The sequence below is a fragment of the Ovis canadensis genome, chromosome 6 (assembly GCF_042477335.2).
Source record: "Ovis canadensis isolate MfBH-ARS-UI-01 breed Bighorn chromosome 6, ARS-UI_OviCan_v2, whole genome shotgun sequence".
In the NCBI taxonomy this organism is placed as follows: domain Eukaryota; kingdom Metazoa; phylum Chordata; class Mammalia; order Artiodactyla; family Bovidae; genus Ovis; species Ovis canadensis.
In genome coordinates this window covers 48003106-48026212 of record NC_091250.1, presented here as the reverse complement: position 1 = coordinate 48026212, position 23107 = coordinate 48003106, and the positions used below count along the sequence as shown (strand labels likewise).

The 23107-nt window shown below is 34.4% G+C and overlaps 1 protein-coding gene across 2 annotated transcripts in view; it reads left to right on the top strand.

Moving 5' to 3' along the window:
- GRID2 (glutamate ionotropic receptor delta type subunit 2) overlaps positions 1-23107 on the top strand; it is a 1666133-nt gene that overhangs the window by 700679 nt on the left and 942347 nt on the right. The window lies entirely within an intron of this gene.

Sequence of the window (23107 nt, the reverse complement as noted above, 5' to 3'; positions counted from 1 at the left end):
TCTTAAGGTATTGTTTATGTGGGTATTTACTTTGTAAAAGTATCATTGAACTTTGCAATATGAATTTTGTACTTCTTTTGCATGTATATAATACTTTCTTTAAAAGTTTTTTTAAAAAGGACTGTGTCACCATTTTAGCCTTTTGCACTTAAGCCTAATATTAATGCAATATAATAGTGTTATATAATTACTATATATTAATCTTAATGTATGTTCAACTACATTTATATATGTTTATATAGTTTATTTTTACTCTCTCCAATGGAATACTCTCGATGTTTAATGACTATTGCCCTTATTTTTAAAAATGAGAAGTATATTTGATATATCATGAAATTATAGAGTAATTTATCAATGTTTCTGTTTTTGGTCTTTTTCTGTTAATGAAGAACTAAGAGATTTATTCTGATAGTTTAATAAACCTTTTCAATGTCAAATTTATTTTCAGGAAATTCTGTAAGTGGATATTCTATTAAAATTTTTAAAATACTGCTTTCCTTGTTGCTATTTTTTGAAGTTGCAAAATAATCAATATCAAATTTTTTACATTAATTTATTTTAACTGGAGGATAATTGCTTTACAATATTGTGGTGGTTTTGCCATACATCAACATGAATCAGCCACTGGTGTACATGTGTACTGCCCCATCCTAAACCTCCCTCTCCACCATCCCCATCCCTCTGGGTTGTCCCAAAGCACCAACTTTGGGTGCCCTGCTTCATGCATCAGATTTTTTTTTTTTAAATAAAGATGAAAATTCAAGTAAATACTGCAAATACCACATTTTGTTAGAACTCAGTAAAAAGATCATTGCTTTATTCCTTATAAATTATTTAGAATACTGATTTCTGCTATTTTTTCTGATATAAAAGTCAAAATGGCAAATTATAATAGGAAAGATACAAATATAGCATAGTTTAATACATTCTATACCTCCTATTTTGGCAATATAAAATAGCGGTGATCTGTAATTATGGATATTCACCTAGATATTTACCAGTGAAGCAGTTAATGAAAACTTCTGCAGTAGTGTTGAGGAGACTGTAACACCAAAATGAACTTACCCAATCCACTAGAGTGACAGTGTGCTGATTTTACTGTGGATATGGAATAATTTGCCTCAGTTTCTAAAACCTAAGTTGTGTGTGTAGAAAGGAAAGTAACTCACTTTTTTAGACATCTAAAAAATTCATCTTCCAAAACACTGCCACATGGGCAAGGCTTGGAGCACTAGATTTTGAAGATAGATACGTTCATGCCATGCTGTTGCATGAAGTCTTTCTTTCCTAGCTACACTCATTGCATTACGGCCTGGAGGGAGGAAATAAAACACAAACACGGAGACAAAGTGTACCATCTCTCTAAAACACGTATCTCTGAGATTCTGAAGAATTCACCCACCCTCCTTCCTTGCCTTTCTTTTTAACACTAGGATACTTTGCATGGCTTATTACAACACATATTTGCCTGTTAATTATCACAGCTCTGAAATCAGGTTTGTTCATCGTTGTGGCTTCATTGTATTAGCGTAAAATCTTCGGCATTCCACATTCTGTGTTGTTCCTTAGCTGCTTTATTCATTTCCCCTTTCCTTTGTCTGAGATAGATCATGTAGAATAACTTCTTCGCAAATTTAAGGAGCTCCTTCTTTTAGGCTTGAGTCTTTCTACACTTTAAACATATGAATTCATTTTACAAAAGATGCAAAATTAATTACCAAAGATACAGAGTAAGCAATAAACACAATTGTCACTGTTCAAATTAAAGTTTTCTACACATTGTTAAAGCATTGTCAGAATTCATACACACATAAAGAACTACAGTCATAATTTAAAAGTTATTTTGAGTGAAATTTCATTTATTGTTTAATACAGGCACGTGATTCATAGTCCCTGTCTTCCCTGTCCCTGTCTCTCTTTCTCCATTTTCTCTTGCTTTCATACTCTCTCTTTCACTTCCCTGTCTCTTCTACCTCTATCTCTCTCTGTCTTCCTATCCTCACCAAGGAATTTTATAAAAGTAAACTGTAATGCTGGGATTTCTGGGTCAAGGTTAAAGAGATCACTTTAGAAATTAGAGGTGTCACTCATGTTGAGAAACTTTGTAAGAGATCTCTGGAGGCATGCACCAATATATTAGATTAGTACATGGAAAAATACATTGAAAAAGAAAAAGCCCTGAAGTGATGAAGCCTGACTATGTCTTCCAAGCATCTGCCATTTTTAAAAGAACATAATTTCCTTTAACCAGAAATAAATAGATGGTGAAAACTGGGTGCATAACAATATATTACCTTCTTTATGATATTTCCACATAGTTTGTGCAGTCCAAACTAGATCAGATCACTAAAGACTAACCTTTGAGTAAATTCTTTGCAAATATTGTGTAGCATTTTCTTTGTTTTGTGACTGGAAACCAAGTATTGATATCTATGGCTCAGACTGTAAAAAATCTGTTTGAAATGCAGGAAACCCAGGTTCAATCCCTGGGTCGGAAAGACCCCCATGGAGAAGGGAATGGCAACGTACTCCAGTAGTCTTGCCTGGAAAATACCATGGACAGAAGAGCCTGGTGGGCTACAGTCCATGGGATTGCAAAGAGTCAGACACGACTGAGGGACTTAAAAAAAAAAACACGACATATTAACTTAAAATTCTTACCTGTGCATCAACTTGAAAAGTGTTCAGATTTATACTTGAGAGTAACTTATTAGGAACTAGTTTTTTTATTTCAATTTGTGAAGTTCTGCTTTCTGTTTAGGCTTATTTATCTGTGCATCACTCCATGAACGTACTCAAATTTTATTCATTCAAATTATGACGTTGTATTTATTTCATTAATTTTACTAACACAGGTTCAAAGAGTCAAGAGTCAGTTTAGGTATAAACTATATAAAAGCCACATTATTTGTGTCTTTATGACATCTGTAAACAGTCTAGACATTTTTCTTGCTTAGAGTTGCAACATCAACTATTGTCTGAGAGTATGTTTAATTATGAACAAGGAAAATAACAACATAAGTTTTTAATATTTCAGATTGTTATGGTGATATTAAAAGGCTTTATTAAGTGGCATTTCCAAAACAATTTTCAATGATGTAGATTAAATTGTGCCCCTCAGGTATTTTTGTGCAAGTAATTTAAAAGTGACTGATATTCCCACTAAACAAAGTAACTAAGGAAAATGCAGTGATTTCTTTTCTTTTGTTAATGACTATTTTTAAGAAGGTTAATTTATGACTAGAAATATAGGTATTCTCAGTACCTGGAGATTAAGTAACATGTTTTATTCTTATGAAAGCTACTGTTTTATAGTGTTAATCTTTGGCTGAGTACTAGACAATAGTTGTAGTTCATCATGGCGGTTATCCATTGCTGGAAGAGACTTCAAATATCCTTTGATTGCTGATGATTTCTAAACAACACCTGTAGATTTACAACATGACATTGTCACATTTCTAAGGACATTCCATACCAGTGCTTCAAAGAGTTTATTGAATAAAATAGTAAGTGGATGAGTATGTTAAAAAGCAAGACTTTTTCTGCAACAAAGTTGTTTATATGATAAATTTCAGTGGTTTGGTGTTGTGACTGTATCCCCCCATTGCCCCCATCTCACCCACCCACCAAAATCTAATTCCTACCTTATGAGACATTTGAAATAATAAAATGAGATAATGTACTTAAAACATCTTACTCATTTCACTTGGAAATATATCAACCCAATTCAAGTTGATGAGAGCTTAAGGAACCATCCTGTGCCTTGCATTAAGGCAAGAGGTTTTTTCTTTTTTAATACAGTTTAAGAGAAGTTTCATATCAAAAGAGAAATATAAAGAATACTACCCATAACCATATCTTAGCTTTTGGGGGAGCCTGTCAAGAATTGTGAAGAATCTGAGGTTTTATCCTACTTGCTAGCTTACAACTTCCCCTGCCAGCATCATGGATGCTAGCAGAAGATAGGAGACTCCTGAGACAGAGACAAAGCAGTTTATTATGTACATGGATCAGAGTCAGAGTATAAGCATTTTCATGTTTAAGTTCCCAACCTCCAATTCTCAAAAGGTGGCACAAAATGAGTCAGGTGATACCTGTATACAACTGGACTGTGTTTCAGAAGAGGAACCTTGGCTGTAGAGACATAAGTCTCTTAACGTCAGGAAATATGCCTACCTTTGTCCCTGAAGAGAGACATTATGATCATTGTTCTCAAGTAAGCATGTCGGCCACTTGTTCCAGAGGGAGACAATGTTTCTATCTTCCAGTGTGGTTATACATTTGAAAAGATACTTCAGATCCACAAGAGTATTGTCTCTCAGTAGAAGCCATGTGGTTGCAATATGAAGACCACTTATTTAACTCTTCCCATCAATTCAAACCAACCTCAGGCATTTGAGCCAATCACTTAGGCAACAGGGAACAAAAAATGGAAACTTACCTAAGGAATAAAATAATGGAATATTAAATTAGATGCATGTATTATTACAATCATATAATCCTTGATTTAGAAAGCTATAAGTCAATTTTTGATGTTTAGAGGTGAATGTGTAAGAGGATTTGGTCAACTCAGAAGTAATCTGATAGATATACTAATTGAGTTTCCCAAGCATATTTTAGGTTCTCATACATGCAGAATTAGCCACAAAGAAATAAAAAGTAAGTACAAAGTTTACAGAAAATACGCTGAATCAACAATGCGCTTTCATATATTTCTAAATTTCTTGCCTTTATTGAATATATGTAAATTCTGTCTAACATTTACTTGGGCATCTCTGGTGTCTCAGGCTGTAAAGAACCTGCCTGCAATGCAGGAGACCTGAGTTCAATCCCTGGGTTGGAGAAATCCCCTGAAGAAAGGAATGTAACCCATTCAGTATTCTGGCCTGGAGAATTCCATAGGCAGAGAAGCCTGGCAGAGAAACATTTACTTGAGATAGATTCTTAATATTTAATTAAAGGAATGGTATTTGTGGCATAGAATTGAAAAACAGTATTTAGCTTTATTTCACACTAAAATGAAAACACTGAACAAAACAAATAATAGGAAAAGATTATTACCATTTCAGGCTAGTAAAGTTTCTAATGATTTTGTGATTTACAAAATTCTCCTAAGGTTTGTGTGGATGTTCAAAAAGTAAAGTACTTGAGGCAGTTAATTCTTGAGAAACATCTTTGGCAGCGTACATTAATGTTTCACTTTTACCATCTAGAATTAACAGTAAACTTTAATCCACTGCCTCCCTAAATAAAGCTCACAATAATTATTTCTTCTACATAGGCCACTGTACTCTGTTTTGCTTAGTCTTATTTTGAATATTAGGCCACCTCACGTGAAGAGTTGACTCATTGGAAAAGATTCTGATTCTAGGAGGGATTGGGGACAGGAGGAGAAGGGGGCGACAGAGGATGAGATGGCTGGATGGCATCACTGACTCAATGGACGTGAGTCTGAGTGAACTCTGGGAGTTGGTGATGGACAGGGAGGCCTGGCATGCTGCGATTCATGGGGTCGCAAGGAGTTGGACACGACTGAGTGACTGAACTGAACTGAACTGAATTTGAATATTAAATCAATATGATCATTATATCTTTCTACTTTTTACTCAGTAGAAACACAGAAGAAACTTACTCTGTATAAAGCTTTCATCTTTAAAGAAGCTATAGTAGTATCAGCTTTAAAAAATATTTTTATTTTAATAAAGTAGTAATTATTAATATTATTTTAGAATGAATATAACTATCACTTCATACTCCTTGTCTAACATGTTTTTGATTTGAATGAACATGATAAAGATTCTTTGGATACCTATTTTCTTACTTCTTTTTTTCATATATGTTTTCAAATATTTATTTCATTATTTTCTTCCAGTTTGTTCCTTTTACATAACTCTGAGATTTTGGTTTGAAAAGAAGGAATTCTTAGTTAATGCATACTACTTAAAAAAATAAAACCACAAATTCACAACAAGAACAAGTAAGTTTTCTGTCTTTTCAGTTATAATAATATTTTACCTGTAATACTTGTATGATCAGGCTACATAATTTTATGCCACAGAGTTGACAAAACAACAGTGATAGAATAGGTTGTGTTCTATAATGTAATTTATGGACTAAATTAGTGTGCAAATATCATGTTAACATTTATCTATTTGATAAAATATTTTTGAAGCCTTGAGACTACATATGCAATTCACAATTTAAAATTGAGATGGTTTCTTATTTAATGAAAATATGTACCTTTGAGTCCAAAACCTAGGTCAAAATCTTACCATTGCCACTTATTGAGTGAAATTATTAGTGTCATAACCTAAGTTTTCTTAAAATAAAATTGTGTTACCAATACACAATTCATAGGTTTATTTTTAAATAAGATTACTTTATAAAAGTATGTGATACATACCAGTTACCTAATAAATATCTGCTAAATGTAAGTTACTTCTTTGTACTTAAATCTGGTTTTTGCACAAAGTATCTTAAATTTGAAATGAACTTTTGTGTTCTTGTTTAACAAAAGTCTGAAAATTTTATTTTAGTATTGTAAAGAATGAATAGATAGAGATTCTTTTTTTAAATCTTGAAGCCTGAAATATATTTTGTTACATAAGAAACTTAAATGTGATTTACTGGAAAAAAATATATTTGTATTGAAATATGTTACACAAAAGAAAGTGCATGCTTTTAAAATTATAAAATGCATTTTCTGTTTTCTTCCAATTGTAACTTCTACTTTGAGATCCTCACAAATGAATCATTATGAAACACTTTTGATACTAGTGTGTTCTGTTTTCAAAAATGTTCAAATAATAACTAAGTGAGTCCTCATTGACTTACAAATTGATTAAAGATTTATATAATTTAAAAATAGAAGTATTTTACACTAAGGCATCATCTGATATTTGTTTACAAATATGTTATGCCATTAATTATGCTGCCTGTTTCATGATAATAGACCTAAGGGTCATTTTCTATCTGTATTATTATTAGATATTTGTAATATGAAAAAAAAAACCTAGAAGAAAAACCAGCAACAGATTTACTCATTTTGAAAAAGTGTATATGAAACTTCTAATACTTGATCATGTAAAATTAGTAGGTTGTGACTTCCAAAATTTTGGGAAAATTATTTCCTTTTTCCGACTAACTTCAGAATTGACTTTATAAATCGTTTGTTTGCCATTTGAAAGGTCAATTCATTCAAGATTATAATTTCTTAATTTCATAGCTATATTATATATATATATGTATATTCATACATATTGTTGTTTTTGTTGTTGTTGTTGTTGTTGTTGTTATTCAGTCCCCAGTCCCCCTCCCTGTCCCTCACCATCTCCCGGAGTTTGTCAGAGTTCATGTCCAGCATCAGTGATGTGGTCCAGCCATCTCATCTTCTGATGCCCTCTTCTGCCCTCAATTTTTCCCAGCATCAGGGATTTTTCCAATGAGTTGTCTCTTTGCATCAAATCACCAAAATCCTGGAGCTTCAGCTTCAGCATCTGTGCTTCCAGTGAATATTCAGGGTTTATCGCCCTTAAGATTGACTAGTTTGATCTCCTTGCTTCCCAAGGGACTTTCAGGAGTCTTCTCCAGCACAACAATTAAAAGGCATCAGTTCTTTGGTATTCTGCCTTCTTATAGTCCCACCTGTCACAGCCATACATGACCACTAGGAAGACCTTAGCCTTGACTATATGGACCTTTGTCATCAGAGTAATGTCTCTGCTTTTCAATACACCATCTAGGTTTGTCATTGCTTTCCTGCCAAGACACAATCGTTTTCTGATTTCACGGCAGCAGCCACTGCCTGCAGTGATTTTGGAGCCCAAGAAGAAGAAATGTGTCACTACTTCCACCTTTCCCCATTTTCCTAGCAGTCATGGGGCCGGATGCCATGATCTTAGTTTTTTTTAGTTTTCAGTCTTAAGCCAGTTCTTTCACTCTCCCCCTTCACCCTTATCAAAAGACTCTTTAGTTCCTTTTTGCTTTTTTCCATTAGAGTGGTATCATCTGCATATCTGAGGTTGTTGATGTTTCTCACACTTGTATTGATTCCAGCTTGTAACTCATCCAGCCCATCATTTCTCATGATGTGATATGTGTATAAGTTAAATAAGCAGGGTGACAATATATAGCCTTGATGTACTATTTAGCAAAAATATAAAAGCTATTCACAAAATTTACATGGAGTTTAAGAGACCTCACAGCAAAATAATCTTGAAAAAAAGATCCACACTTCCTGATTTTGAAACTTATTAAAAACTACTAGTAATCAAAACAATGTGATATTGTATTGCACAAGGAATTCTGCCCAATATTATGTAACAACCTAAAGGGGAAAAGAATCTGAAAAAAAAATAATGCATATGTTTAACTGAATTGCTTTGCTGTATACCTGAAACTAACACAACATTGTTAATCAACTATACTCTGATATAAAATAAAAAGTTCAAAAATGTGATATAGGCATTAAGAATAACACAGGAATCCATAGAGTACAATTGAAAGCCTAAAAATAAACCAAAGTGCCTTGATCAACTGATTCTCAAAATGGCACCAAGACCATTCAATAGTGCAAGAATAGTCTCTTCACCAAATTGTGCTGGGACTACTGATACCCACATGCAAAAAAATTAAGTTGGATCCCTATTTCACACCATTTAAAAAGTTAGCTTATAATGGATAGAAAATCTAAGCACTAAACTATATAAGCACTATACTGCTGCTGCTGCTGCTAAGTCACTTCAGTCGTGTCTGACTCTGTAGGATTCCATGGACGGTGCCTACCAGGCTCCCCCGTCCCTGGGATTCTCCAGGCAAGCGTACTGGAGTGGGTTGCCATTGCCTTCTCCAAGCACTATGCTGTATAAGCACTAAAAGTATAATGTTTAGAAGAAAACACAGGAAGATCTTTATGACTTTGATTTGGTAAAGGTTTCTTAGATATGATACCAAAAGCAAAACCAACAGAAGAAAAAACAGATATGTTTGGATTAGATCAAGTTTAAAATATTTTGTGTATCAAGCACATGTTAAATAATGTGAAAAGCAATTCACAGAATTAAAGAAGATATTTCTGAATCATATATCTGATAAGGGTATCCCATGCATAATATATAAAGAACACTTGCAACTCAACAACAAAGAGACAAACTTTCGAATATAATCCATTTGAATTTTTATCTATATCAGTGCATGGACTTTAAAAGATTTTTTTAAGGTAAATTAGTATGTTTTATCTGTAAATCATGAACTAATCCCCAATAGCTCAGCTGGTAAAGAATCTGCCTGCAAAACGGGAGACCCCGGTTTGTTTCCTGGGTCAGGAAACTCTCCTGAAGAAGGGAACGACTACCCACTCCAGTATTCTGGCCTGGATAATTCCATAGACTGTATAGTCCATGGGGTGGCAAAGAGTCAGACATAACTGAGCAACTTTCACTTTTCACTTTAAATCAGAATGTAGAACATACCATACTTAATTCTTAGGAGGTTATTATCAATTTGCAGTTAGCAATGCATTGATTTAAAACACTTATACATGGGAGTCAAAAGTTAAATTTTCCTTTGAAAGATGTAATATTTGCCTCTCTGTGCATGGGCTACATTAAAACTCTGAATAATTGCTTTTGTTTAGATTGATTCTTCACTTTCACTTATCAAAGTGGAATATTTGAAAATCTTTCTAATTAACTTGGTATTAGAGTTTAACTTCCATTAAAACAATAATTCATTAAACATGTCTTCTAATATTATTCTATCACTGGGGTACATCCTCAAGTAAATTTCCCATGTGATTATGCATGTGAAATATAATTTTTAGTTTTTACATGTATGAACAATGTATGAAAACTTTTCCAGACCATTTTAAAATAAAGAATCCATTGTTTTATTTTTCTGTTTTGAAAAAGAGGATCTGAACTGATTGCCATTAATTCTATCAAGGATGGTGGAGGAGTGCAGTTGATGAGAACATTTTCCAGTTGATCATCTTGTTTTCAGCCTTTTAACTGCTTGCCATCTTTTATGCATCAAGTCTGCATCCCAGCCCTCTGAAGAGCATCTTGGGAAAGATCTGTGCCTCCTTGCCTTCAGTCCTCTCCATAAGCCATATTTATGGCTTCAAGTACCTGAACTGCGCTTTATGAGTCAGTTCCTTCCCACCCGCCTGCTAGAAATGCCTAGTTTGCTGATGACCTATCATTTTTCCTCTTCATTTTTATGCATATAGCTTTTTAAAATGCCTTTACTATCACAGTTTAGGTCTCTCAGAGGGGAGAAAAATAATTACATTTTCCAAGTCCATCTTCTTCAATGAAAACTTTGCTTAACACAATTCACTGGCACATCACATTTGGGCATATGAAGATATTTTATTGACACTTTGTAAAATGGGAAGTCCCACTAGCAATTTATTTTAACATATGTGAAAAAGTAGTGAAAGTGTTAGTCGCTCAGTCACATCTGACTGTGACCCCATGGATTATAACCTGGCCAGCTCCTCTGTCCATGAAATTCTCCAGGCAAGAATACTGGAGTGGGTTGCCATGCCCTCCTCCAGGGTTATATTTTCATATAGATTATTTAATCTTGTCTGTTTTAAAATATATTCTCAGAATTTCATCTTCTCAAGTAGCTTTTCTGATTCCCCCCAAATCCTTTTTTTTCCCCAAAAAAGGGAATTCTAAAGACACATGTGTTAAGGTATTTTCTTTTTAACCTTATTTAATATAAATTCTGACACTTTGTACTACTATGTAAGTTCTACTATATATGACTCAATAATATTGACTTTAACTAGTTATATCCAGCACTGAATACTCTCAACTCCAACACATAAACTGCTATCTGCAAAGGAAAGATCACGCTTGAGATGGACATAGAAAATCCCACAATTTTCTATACTTTACAGCTAAGGTTCTCCAAACTGAGCGCTCATCAGAATCACCTGAAGGACAAATTCCTGGGTCACATCGCATGATTTTTAAAACAATTTGTGTGTATAGAGCCCAGCAATTCTCATTTCTATTAAGTTACCAGTACTGATTATCTGGGGACTATAACATGAGAAACCTTGCCTAGAGAATCATTATTCCCTTGAAAAATAGCATAGCTCAAACCTCCTGAATGTCAGAGATGAAAGGATTTAAAAACATCCAAATATGTTAATAGAATTTTAAAATATTACTTTATATGAATGTGACATTTTAGTATTTTCAGTAGGTATTTGATAGCAGATAAAAATGTCTGAGGAGGACATAGCAGAAGATCAAGTGTTTTCTGTGATTAATAATATCACATTCTTGTAAAATGAGTCAAAGTACACATATGCATTAAACTCTAGCAAGTTTATGGTTGCAAGTATTATGGGAACTAGTCAAAACCCACAAATATTAAAAATGGACCTCATCCTCTTGTCTGCATTTTCTACATGTAAGCCCAATATTTATGAGATTCTTGTGTACTAATATGAAAGAAATATTTATTAAAGATAGGACTTTTAACAATGTATGAACTGCTGGTCCTTCCCTAGAAATCATGGAGTGTGTAATAATGGCTAAAATAAAATCAGAATTGCTAGTTTCCCATTTTGTAGAGCAATAACGTGAATGTTCCCAGTGGAATAGTAAAGCTACATTATGAAAGGAATTGTATCATTAAAAAGTGAACTTCCAAAGTCACAGATTCATGTTTTTCAACACTGAGTATATCTCATGATTTAACTTTAAAATAAGTTAGATAGTATGAAAAAATGTCTACTTTCTAAGATGGTATGTGAATTATTGAAAAACTGCTTCATGAACATATTGTAGGCTTCAGATATTCTTTAAGGTTTGTGTGTGTGTGTGTGTGTGTGTGTGTGTGATGAATTCAGTACAGAATATTTTCAAGACTATTATACACTAAAAAGGATGCATTAAAAAGACTGCCATCCATATCATATTTATCAACAAGCTTTTGCAATTTTATCTAATGAGAAGTGTTTTTGATTGGTTACCTCCAGTGTGATAATAAAGTAAAGCTTATGCTCTTTGTTCAATTTAATTACCTTTTATAAAAAAAAATCATTTAGCATGATGTTGTCAGTATTTTTCCATGCCATCAAACATGCTTCTGAAGCATGATTTTTAAATGTACAAATAGCATTATACCATATAAAAGACATAAATCAAGCATATTTCTCTATTGTTCAAAATTTCCTTTAAATTGTTTACTGACAGTGAAATTGCTGAGTTAGTATATAAATACATTCGTGACTCTTAGTAAAATTTTTTGCACAAAAATATGCAATGACTAATATGCCTGCCTGCATTAAGAATATATGTTTCCAGGACCCTTATATATAAGTATTGCATTTTATCATTTTATTTATGTTTTTGCCAATTTGGTAGGTGAATTCATATGTCAGTGTAGTTTTAATTTGCCTTTTTATAACTTTCTAATAGATAGTTTAGGGTATAATTTTAAGCTAATTGTCTTCCTCAGCTTAAAATACAGCTATATTTCATATTATGTAAATGCAGGAAAAAGATTACTAAGATTTTGGAAAGATTGCTTTTATACAGTTTTCCTTTTTTAAATCTTGGAAGTCTAAAGTAAATGTATGCATGATTGCTGTAGCTGATTTTAGCATATAAGAATAATAGAAGTTTCTTTTTCTCTTTTTTTTTCCCTGTTTCCCCTCTACTTTTATGTGCGTAAAAAACTTTTATTTGCACTCATTTCCAAAACTCAGAATTAGTGTATAGGTTTAATAGCTAAAAAGAGTTGCAGTTCATATGTGGTCCAAAACATGATATATGAATGATATATTTCTTAAAATTAACACTTTTTTAGGTGATAGAAAACATTATAAACTGTATGAGCATGTTTCTTTCTTTGACAGTCATCCAAATCAAAATAATTTCATTTGCAAATTGAAGTATGATTAATTAGTAAAACCTGTAAGAACACAGAGGGAGGATATCACATGAGAATGAAATCTTCAGAATTTAGCCTTCAGATTTATTTTGTCACTTATTCTCAATGTATATGAATTAGCTATAAAGTAAATGACTTGATTTTCTAATCTGGGACACATGAGATTTTATATATACTTACAAATATTTTTCTAGGAAGAAACACATTCATTCCAAATAACACATAAGCATGATGAGTGTGTGTGTGTGTGTGTGTGTGTGTGTAAGAGAGAGAGAGAGTTTGATATGCTTTTTCTCAGATAACAGTATCAGTCCTATGAGCACATGACAATAAGAAAGGACCACTGGAGAGAATCTGGAGATACCATTTTTGTACCGTTTAGACAAAGAAAATGGTGTGTGTGTCAAAGAAGAAGGGGGTTTGTGGAGTAACTTGAATATTTTAATGGGATCAATTGTATAAAATTAATTGTTGAAATTATAATTATTGAATCTATCTATTAAAATCAAGTTTAAATATGATAATACAGTGTAACATTTCAGAAAAATAATTACTGAATGAGACAGTAAAATAGGCTTTATAACTTCAGAAGTACTTGAACTTTAGTTTATGATTGGCTCTTTTCCAGCAGTAGAATTGGCAGAGTTCTGATAGGGACCTAAATGCAACTCTGCTGTGATAAGAAATGGGAAAAAAATAGAAAAAGTAATTGCTTTAGCAATGATCTAGTTTGGAAATGATGGATTCTTTCATGTAGCATTCAGTAACCTTTCCGTCACTGGCACACTCATCTGAGCACTCTATTGAGGTCAAATATCTCTGTCTAGGGAGGTGGAAACTGTTTAGAAATCTGCTGCTATCCAAAATATTGCAACTGAACTGTTGGTACAGTTGTACACTAAGGTGTACTATTTTTTCTGTCCGTGAACATGAGGTGAAGAGCAACTAACTATCTCTTCAGGATTTTTCTGCCTGATACTCTTTAGGATCTAATGAGATCAGTCAGCTTTAGATAAACATCCTGATACTGAACTTGCATTTGTCATCTCCTTCTGCTAACTCATTTGTTTGAGTCATTCTAACAGAGGGAAAGGCAGTGTATGTTTAGAGCAAAAGAAATGCCTGTTTTTCTACGACTATTTGAAAAAAGGAAACAAAACACCTCAATAAAGATGTAGAAAAGTCTGGCTTTTGGATTTGTTCTGTTTTTCTTCTGACCAGCTGCACATGTTTGGGAAACTAAAGCATTTACTTTGACAGACTTACTCTGCATCACACCTTCTACTGAGTTTTCTGAAAAAGCGAAAAAAGTATTTTGTCCTCTGACATTCACACACCAGGTGGTCCAATTTTTGCCTGTTGGTTCACAATAGGTGTTTGTAGGTTTTCTCCCTGACCTCAATCAATTCTCCAACTGACAGAGCAAAGTAAATCTTGGACAAAAATAACAAAGAATATGTTTCTACTAGCAAGGTCAGTGTGAATTATGGAGGACTTATGTACTAAGGTGATATATTAGCATCCTATGAGTGCTTTTGTTTGAATAAAAATATCAAATCAGGGTATGTTGACTTAGACACATGATTGTTTCAGTCCAGTTTTAGTATTTCTTCACTCTCCTGACACTTCATTATTGTACAGTTAGAACATGAGCAGTCTTCTTTCTCTAGTCCCAACAGAAATGGTTAATCACAGATAATTTTTCCTAGCATGGCTCCTCTGTAAGTGGCACCAACAAAGCATAGCAGCAGGATATGTTCATCTTCCTAATCATTGTCCTCAAATGGTGGTCCATAATTTTGGCTCTAGTTTCCCTTATTTAAGTAAACTCTTGATTATTAAGTTTTATACTTTTGACATCATTTGAAGCAATGTAGTAAAATTACCTCCTAGGGTAAATTAGACTTTTGTTTAAATACTGGTACATATTTATATTTCAGTTAAGGAATGAACCCGTTCTACTGTTTTGAAAATTACTTAGCAATTCATATTCAGGTCTTTTATACTGGTCATGTTTTCATTTTTGGTTTTTTAATAGATTTTACTCCTGTTCACTTTCAGTATTTTCATTTCCTAGTATAAAACCTAAGTATTCTTCTCTGTTCTTCAGAAGTATTTTACACTTTAATCAGTTTTCTTTGGATGTTCTGTAGTTTTCTGACATCTTTTTGCAGATAAAAACCAGAACCACACTATTAGAAGTATATATATTGTATGGATTTCATCAATATGGATGTAGATTTATATTTTCCAATGTTTTCAGTACTCTTTTGATTATTCCCATGGTTTTCATCTCTGGAACAGAATTATTGTTACATTCTTAAATTGATAGACATCTAAGCTTACTGAATGAATAGAAATTTATAACTATAGATTTTATGGTGTACAATATAGAGTACTTTTCCAAAAAAAAAAAAGAAACAGAAAAACGTGTTTTATCTTTTAAATATATAGCATATTCACATATTTATGTTTTAAAATGCATAAAGTCCAGTAATTTGTTTTCTGCAACCAAATCATCCGTTTCTTTTTATAGAGTTATGTTATATAAAGACAAGAAAATTCTAACCTCATATCCTTTTTATTCAAATTGCTTCATCAGTTCAGTTCAGTTGCTCACTTGTGTCTGACTCTTTGTGACACCAGGCTTCCCTGTCCATCACCAACATCCAGAGCTTGCTCAGACTCATGTCCATCGAGTCAGTGATGCCATCCAACCATCTTGTCCTCTCTTGTCCCCTTCTCCACCTGCCTTCAATCTTTCCCAGCATCAGGGTCTTTTCCAGTGAGTCAGTTCTTCGCATCAGGCGGCCAAAGTATTGGAGCTTCAGCTTCAGCATCAGTCCTTCCAATGAATATTCAGGACTAGTTTCCTTTAGGATTGACTGGTTTGATCTCCTTGCTGTCCAAGCGATTCTCAAGAGTCTTCTCCAACACCGTAGTCCAAAAGCATCCATTCTTTGGTGCTCAGCTTTCTTTATTTTCCAACTCTCACATCCATACATGACTACTGGAAAAACCATAGCTTTAACTAGACAGTCCTTTGTCGGCAAAGTATCGCTTCATACTTCATGCATTATTTTGCACCTCACTTCAAGTACTTAGCATGTTTTGGATAACATTCCTTTATTCTTGAAGAGTTCCATATTCTTTTATGGTTGCATACTATTCCATTGTATGGATATTTAACCTGTGTCCATGGAATTTCCTAGGCAAGAATACTAGAGTGGGTAGCTATATCCTTTTTCAGGGGATCTTCTCAACCCAAGGATTGAAACCCTAGGTCTCCTGCACTTCAGGCAGATTCTTTACCATCTAATCCACCAGGGAATAACAGTAAGACTAGTTAACATCTATTACCCAGAGGTTGCTCAGATGGTAAAGAATCTGCGTGCAGTGCAGGAGACCTGGCTAGCACATATCTGTTCTCTTAAGAGAACTGAATTTCTTAATGCCCAGGTTGTAGGAGCACTCTGTTTTCCAGTTTTATTCATTTCTAATTATATTAAATTGTGCTTAGATAATTTAAAAAAATAGTAATTCATTGGAGTTTTTGTAGCCTAATATATTATAATTTCTGTGATTATTTCTTACTTAACAAGAAAACATTTTTCTTTTTGTGTATGTCATGTAATTATATTTTAATTTTAATTTATATTCCTACTTTTATAGCCTTTATGGTCTAATTTACTTAAGTATATGCACTGGCTTCTATTTTGCATCCTTACTTTTATCAATTTCATCTGTCAAATACTTCCTCTTCCATGTACTTCTTCATTCATTGGTGACCTAGTATATCATAAAACTATCATTATATATTCTTCCTTAATCTCCTGAAATTTATGCTTTTATTTTTTATTTATTTTTTTTTAAATTTGCCCATTCCCATCCACTTTATTTTTATTTTTTTTATATTATTATTATTATTTTTTTAATTTATTTATTTTTTTTTAATTTTAAAATCTTTAATTCTTACATGCGTTCCCAAACATGACCCCCCCTCCCACCTCCCTCCCCACAACATCTCTCTGGGTCATCCCCATGTACCAGCCCCAAGCATGCTGCACCCTACGTCAGACATGGACTGGCGATTCAATTCTTACATGATAGTATACATGTTAGAATTCCCATTCTCCCAAATCATCCCACCCTCTCCCTCTCCCTCTGAGACCAAAAGTCCGTTATACCCATCTGTGTCTTTTTTCCTGACTTGCATACAGGGTCGTCATTGCCATCTTCCTAAATTCCATATATATGTGTTAGTATACTGTATTGGTGTTTTTCTTTCTGGCTTACTTCACTCTGTATAATTGGCTCCAGTTTCATCCATCTCATCAGAACTGATTCAAATGAATTCTTTTTAACGGCTGAGTAATACTCCATTGTGTATATGTACCACAGCTTTCTTATCCATTCATCTGCTGATGGACATCTAGGTTGATTCCATGTCCTGGCTATTATAAACAGTGCTGCGATGAACATTGGGGTACATGTGTCTCTTTCAATTCTGGTTTCCTCGGTGTGTATGCCCAGAAGTGGGATTGCTGGGTCATAAGGGAGTTCTATTTGCAATTTTTTAAGGAATCTCCACACTGTTCTCCATAGTGGCTGTACTAGTTTGCATTCCCACCAACAGTGTAGGAGGGTTCCCTTTTCTCCACACCCTCTCCAGCATTTATTGCTTGCAGATTTTTGGATCGCAGCCATTCTGACTGGTGTGAAGTGGTACCTCATTGTGGTTTTGATTTGCATTTCTCTAATAATGAGTGATGTTGAGCATCTTTTCATGTGTTTGTTAGCCATCCGTATGTCTTCTTTGGAGAAATGTCTATTTAGTTCTTTGGCCCATTTTTTGATTGGGTCGTTTATTTTTCTGGAGTTGAGCTGCATAAGTTGGTTGTATATTTTTGAGATTAGTTGTTTGTCAGTTGCTTCATTTGCTATTATTTTCTCCCATTCCGAAGGCTGTCTTTTCACCTTGCTTATATTTTCCTTTGTTGTGCAGAAGCTTTTAATTTTAATTAGATACCATTTGTTTATTTTTGCTTTTATTTCCAGCATTCTGGGAGGTGGATCATAGAGGATCCTGCTGTGATTTATTTCTGAGAGTGTTTTGCCTATATTCTCCTCTAGGAGTTTTATAGTTTCTGATCTTACATTTAGATCTTTAATCCATTTTGAGTTTATTTTTGTGTACGGTGTTAGAAAGTGATCTAGTTTCATTCTTTTACAAGTGGTTGACCAGTTTTCCCAGCACCACTTGTTAAAGAGATTGTCTTTACTCCATTGTATATTCTTGCCTCCTTTGTCAAAGATAAGGTGTCCATATGTGTGTGGATTTATCTCTGGGCTTTCTATTTTGTTCCATTGATCTATATGTCTGTCTTTGTGCCAGTACCATACTGTCTTGATGACTGTGGCTTTGTAGTAGAGCCTGAAGTCAGGCAAGTTGATTCCTCCCGTTCCATTCTTCTTTCTCAAGATTGCTTTGGCTATTCGAGGCTTTTTGTATTTCCATACAAATCTTGAAATTATTTGTTCTAGTTCTGTGAAAAATGTGGCTGGTAGCTTGACAGGGATTGCATTGAATTTGTAAATTGCTTTGGGTAGTATACTCATTTTCACTATATTGATTCTTCCGATCCATGAACATGGTATATTTCTCCATCTCTTAGTGTCCTCTTTGATTTCTTTCATCAGTGTTTTATAGTTTTCTATATATAGGTCTTTAGTTTCTTTAGGTAGATATATTCCTAAGTATTTTATTCTTTTCGTTGCAATGGTAAATGGAATTGTTTCCTTAATTTCTTTTTCTACTTTCTCATTATTCATGTATAGGAATGCAAGGGATTTCTGTGTGTTGATTTTATATCCTGCAACTTTACTATATTCATTGATGATCTCTAGTAATTTTCTGGTGGAGTCTTTAGGGTTTTCCATGTAGAGGATCATGTCATCTGCAAACAGTGATAGTTTTACTTCTTCTTTTCCAATTTGGATTCCTTTTATTTCTTTTTCTGCTCTGATTGCTGTGGCCAAAACTTCCAGAACTATGTTGAATAGTAGCGGTGAAAGTGGACACCCTTGTCTTGTTCCTGACTTTAAGGGAAATGCTTTCAATTTTTTACCATTGAGGATAATGTTTGCTGTGGGTTTGTCATATATAGCTTTTATTATGTTGAGGTATGTTCCTTCTATTCCTGCTTTCTGGAGAGTTTTTATCATAAATGGATGTTGAATTTTGTCAAAGGCCTTCTCTGCATCTATTGAGATAATCATATGGTTTTTATTTTTCAATTTGTTAATGTGGTGAATTACATTGATTGATTTGCGGATATTGAAGAATCCTTGCATCCCTGGGATAAAGCCCACTTGGTCATGGTGTATGATCTTTTTAATGTGTTGTTGGATTCTGATTGCTAGAATTTTGTTGAGGATTTTTGCATCTATGTTCATCAGTGATATTGGCCTGTAGTTTTCTTTTTTTGTGACATCTTTGTCAGGTTTTGGTATTAGGGTGATGGTGGCCTCATAGAATGAGTTTGGAAGTTTACCTTCCTCTGCAATTTTCTGGAAGAGTTTGAGGGGGATAGGTGTTAGCTCTTCTCGAAATTTTTGGTAGAATTCAGCTGTGAAGCCGTCTGGACCTGGGCTTTTGTTTGCTGGAAGATTTCTGATTACAGTTTCAATTTCTGTGCTTGTGATGGGTCTGTTAAGGTTTTCTATTTCTTCCTGGTTCAGTTTTGGAAAATTGTACTTTTCTAAGAATTGGTCCATTTCTTCCACGTTGTCCATTTTATTGGCATACAACTGCTGATAGTAGTCTCTTATGATCCTTTGTATTTCTGTGTTGTCTGTTGTGATCTCTCCATTTTCATTTCTAATTTTATTGATTTGATTTTTCTCTCTTTGCTTCTTGATGAGTCTGGCTAATGGTTTGTCAATTTTATTTATCCTTTCAAAGAACCAGCTTTTGGCTTTGTTGATTTTTGCTATGGTCTCTTTTGTTTCTTTTGCATTTATTTCTGCCCTAATTTTTAAGATTTCTTTCCTTCTACTCACTCTGGGGTTCTCCAACTCTTCCTTTTCTAGTTGCTTTAGTTGTAGAGTTAGGTTGTTTATTTGACTTTTTTCTTGTTTCTTGAGGTATGCCTGTATTGCTATGAACTTTCCTCTTAGCACTGCTTTTATAGTGTCCCACAGGTTTTGGGTTGTTGTGTTTTCATTTTCATTAGTTTCTATGCATATTTTGATTTCTTTTTTGATTTCTTCTGTGATTTGTTGGTTATTCAGAAGTGTGTTGTTCAACCTCCATATGTTGGAATTTTTAATAGTTTTTCTCCTGTAATTGAGATCTAACCTTAATGCATTATGGTCAGAAAAGATGCTTGGAATGATTTCGATTTTTTTGAATTTATCAAGTTTAGATTTATGGCCCAGGATGTGATCTATCCTGGAGAAGGTTCCATGAGCACTTGAAAAAAAGGTGAAATTCATTGTTTTGGGGTGAAATGTCCTGTAGATATCAATTAGATCTAACTGATCTAATGTATCATTTAAAGTTTGCATTTCTTTGTTAATTTTCTGTTTAGTTGATCTGTCCATAGGTGTGAGTGGGGTATTAAAGTCTCCCACTATTATTGTGTTATTGTTGATTTCCCCTTTCATACTTGTTAGCATTTGTCTTACATATTGCGGTGCTCCTATATTAGGTGCATATATATTTATAATTGTTATATCTTCTTCTTGGATTGTTCCTTTGATTATTATGTAGTGGCCTTCTTTGTCTCTTTTCACAGCCTTTGTTTTAAAGTCTATTTTATCGGATATGAGTATTGCCACTCCTGCTTTCTTTTGGTCTCTATTTGCGTGGTATATCTTTTTCCAGCCCTTCACTTTCAGTCTGTATGTGTCCCTTGTTTTGAGGTGGGTCTCTTGTAAGCAGCAAATAGAGGGGTCTTGTTTTTGTATCCATTCGGTCAGTCTTTGTCTTTTGGTTGGGACGTTCAACCCATTTACGTTTAAGGTGATTATTGATAAGTATGATCCCGTTACCATTTACTTTGTTGTTTTGGGTTCGGGTTTATACACCCTTTTTGTGTTTCCTTTCTAGAGAATATCCTTTAGAATTTGTTGGAGAGCTGGTTTGGTGGTGCTGAATTCTCTCAGCTTTTGCTTGTCTGTAAAGCTTTTGATTTCTCCTTCGTATTTGAATGAGATCCTTGCTGGGTACAGTAATCTGGGCTGTAGGTTATTGTCTTTCATCACTTTAAGTATGTCTTGCCATTCTCTCCTGGCCTGAAGAGTTTCTATTGAAAGATCAGCTGTTATCCTTATGGGAATCCCCTTGTGTGTTATTTGTTGTTTTTCCCTTGCTGCTTTTAATATTTGTTCTTTGTGTTTGATCTTTGTTAATTTGATTAATATGTGTCTTGGGGTGTTTCGCCTTGGGTTAATCCTATTTGGAACTCTCTGTGTTTCTTGGACTTGAGTGATTATTTCCTTCCCCATTTTAGGGAAGTTTTCAACTATTATCTCCTCAAGGATTTTCTCATGATCTTTCTTTCTGTCTTCTTCTTCTGGGACTCCTATAATTCGAATGTTGGAGCGTTTCATATTGTCCTGGAGGTCTCTGAGATTGTCCTCATTTCTTTTAATTCGTTTTTCTTGTTTCCTCTCTGATTCATTTATTTCTACCATTCTATCTTCTATTTCACTAATCCTATCTTCTGCCTCCGTTATTCTACTATTTGTTGCCTCCAGAGTGTTTCTGATCTCATTTATTGCGTTATTCATTATATTTTGACTCTTTTTTATTTCTTCTAGGTCCTTGTTAAACCTTTCTTGCATCTTCTCAATCTTTGTCTCTAGCCTATTTATCTGTGATTCCATTTTGATTTCAAGATTTTGGATCATTTTCACTATCAATATTCGGAATTCCTTCTCCGGTAGATTCCCTACTTCTTCCTCTTTTGTTTGGTTTGGTGGGCAGCTCTCCTGTTCCTTTACCTGCTGAGTATTCCTCTGTCTCTTCATCTTGGTTATATTGCTACGTTTGGGGTGGCCTTTTTATATTCTGGTAATTTGTGGAGTTCTCTTTATTATGGAGCTTCCTCACTTTGGGTGGGGTTCTATCAGTGGCTTGTCAAGGTTTCCTGGTTAGGGAGGCTTGTGTTGGAGTTTTGGCGGGTGGAGCTGGGTTTCTTCTCTCTCGAGTGCAGTGGAGTAACCCGTAATGGGTTACAAGACATCAAAGGTTTTGGGATAATATTGAGCTGCCTGTATATTGAGGCTCAGGGGATTGTTTCTGTGTTGCTGGAGAATTTGCGTGGTATGTCTTGTTTTGGAACTTGTTGGCCCTTGGGTGGAGCTTGGTTTTGGTGTAGGTATGAAGGCATTAGATGGGCTCCTATTGCTTAATGTTCCCTGAATTCATGAGTTCTCTAATGTTTTCAGGCTTTGGATTTAAGCCTCCTGCTTCTGGCTTTCAGTTTTATTTTTACAGTAGCCTCTAGACTTCTCCATCTATACAGCACCGATGATAAAACATCTAGGTTAAAGATGAAAAGTTTCTCCACATTGAGGGACACTCAGAGAGGTTCACTGGGTTATAAGGAGAAGAGAAGATGGAGGAGGTAGTTAGAGGTAACTGGAATGAGATGCGGTGAGATCAAAAGAGAAGAGAGCAAACTAGCCAGTAGTCACTTCCTTATGTGCGCTCTATAGTTTGGCCCGCTCAGGGGTATTTACAAAGTTATACGGGGAAGAGGAGAGGGAGGAAGTGGACAGAGGTGACCAGGAGGATCAGAGAGAGGAATGAGTGGGAGAGAGACAAATCCTGCCAGTAACCTGTTCCTTAGGTGTTCCCCACCGTCTGGAACACACAGAGATTCACAGAGTTGGATAGAGGAGAGATGGGGGGGGAAAGAGACAGAGGCCACCTGGTGGAGAAAAAGGAGAGTCCAGAGGAGGAGAGAGTGGTCAAGCCAGTAATCTCGCTCTCAGGTAAACTGGGGTAGTGAAGTTTGGGTTTTTAAATGTACAAAATTGGCAATAAACACCTAAGAGCAAAGATTAAAAATCTAGAGTAGAGTTTGGATTTTCAAAGATACAATATTAAAGAGAAGCAGAAGGAAAAAGGAAGAAAGAAAAAAAAGAATTATTAAAAAACAAACAAACAGACAATCAA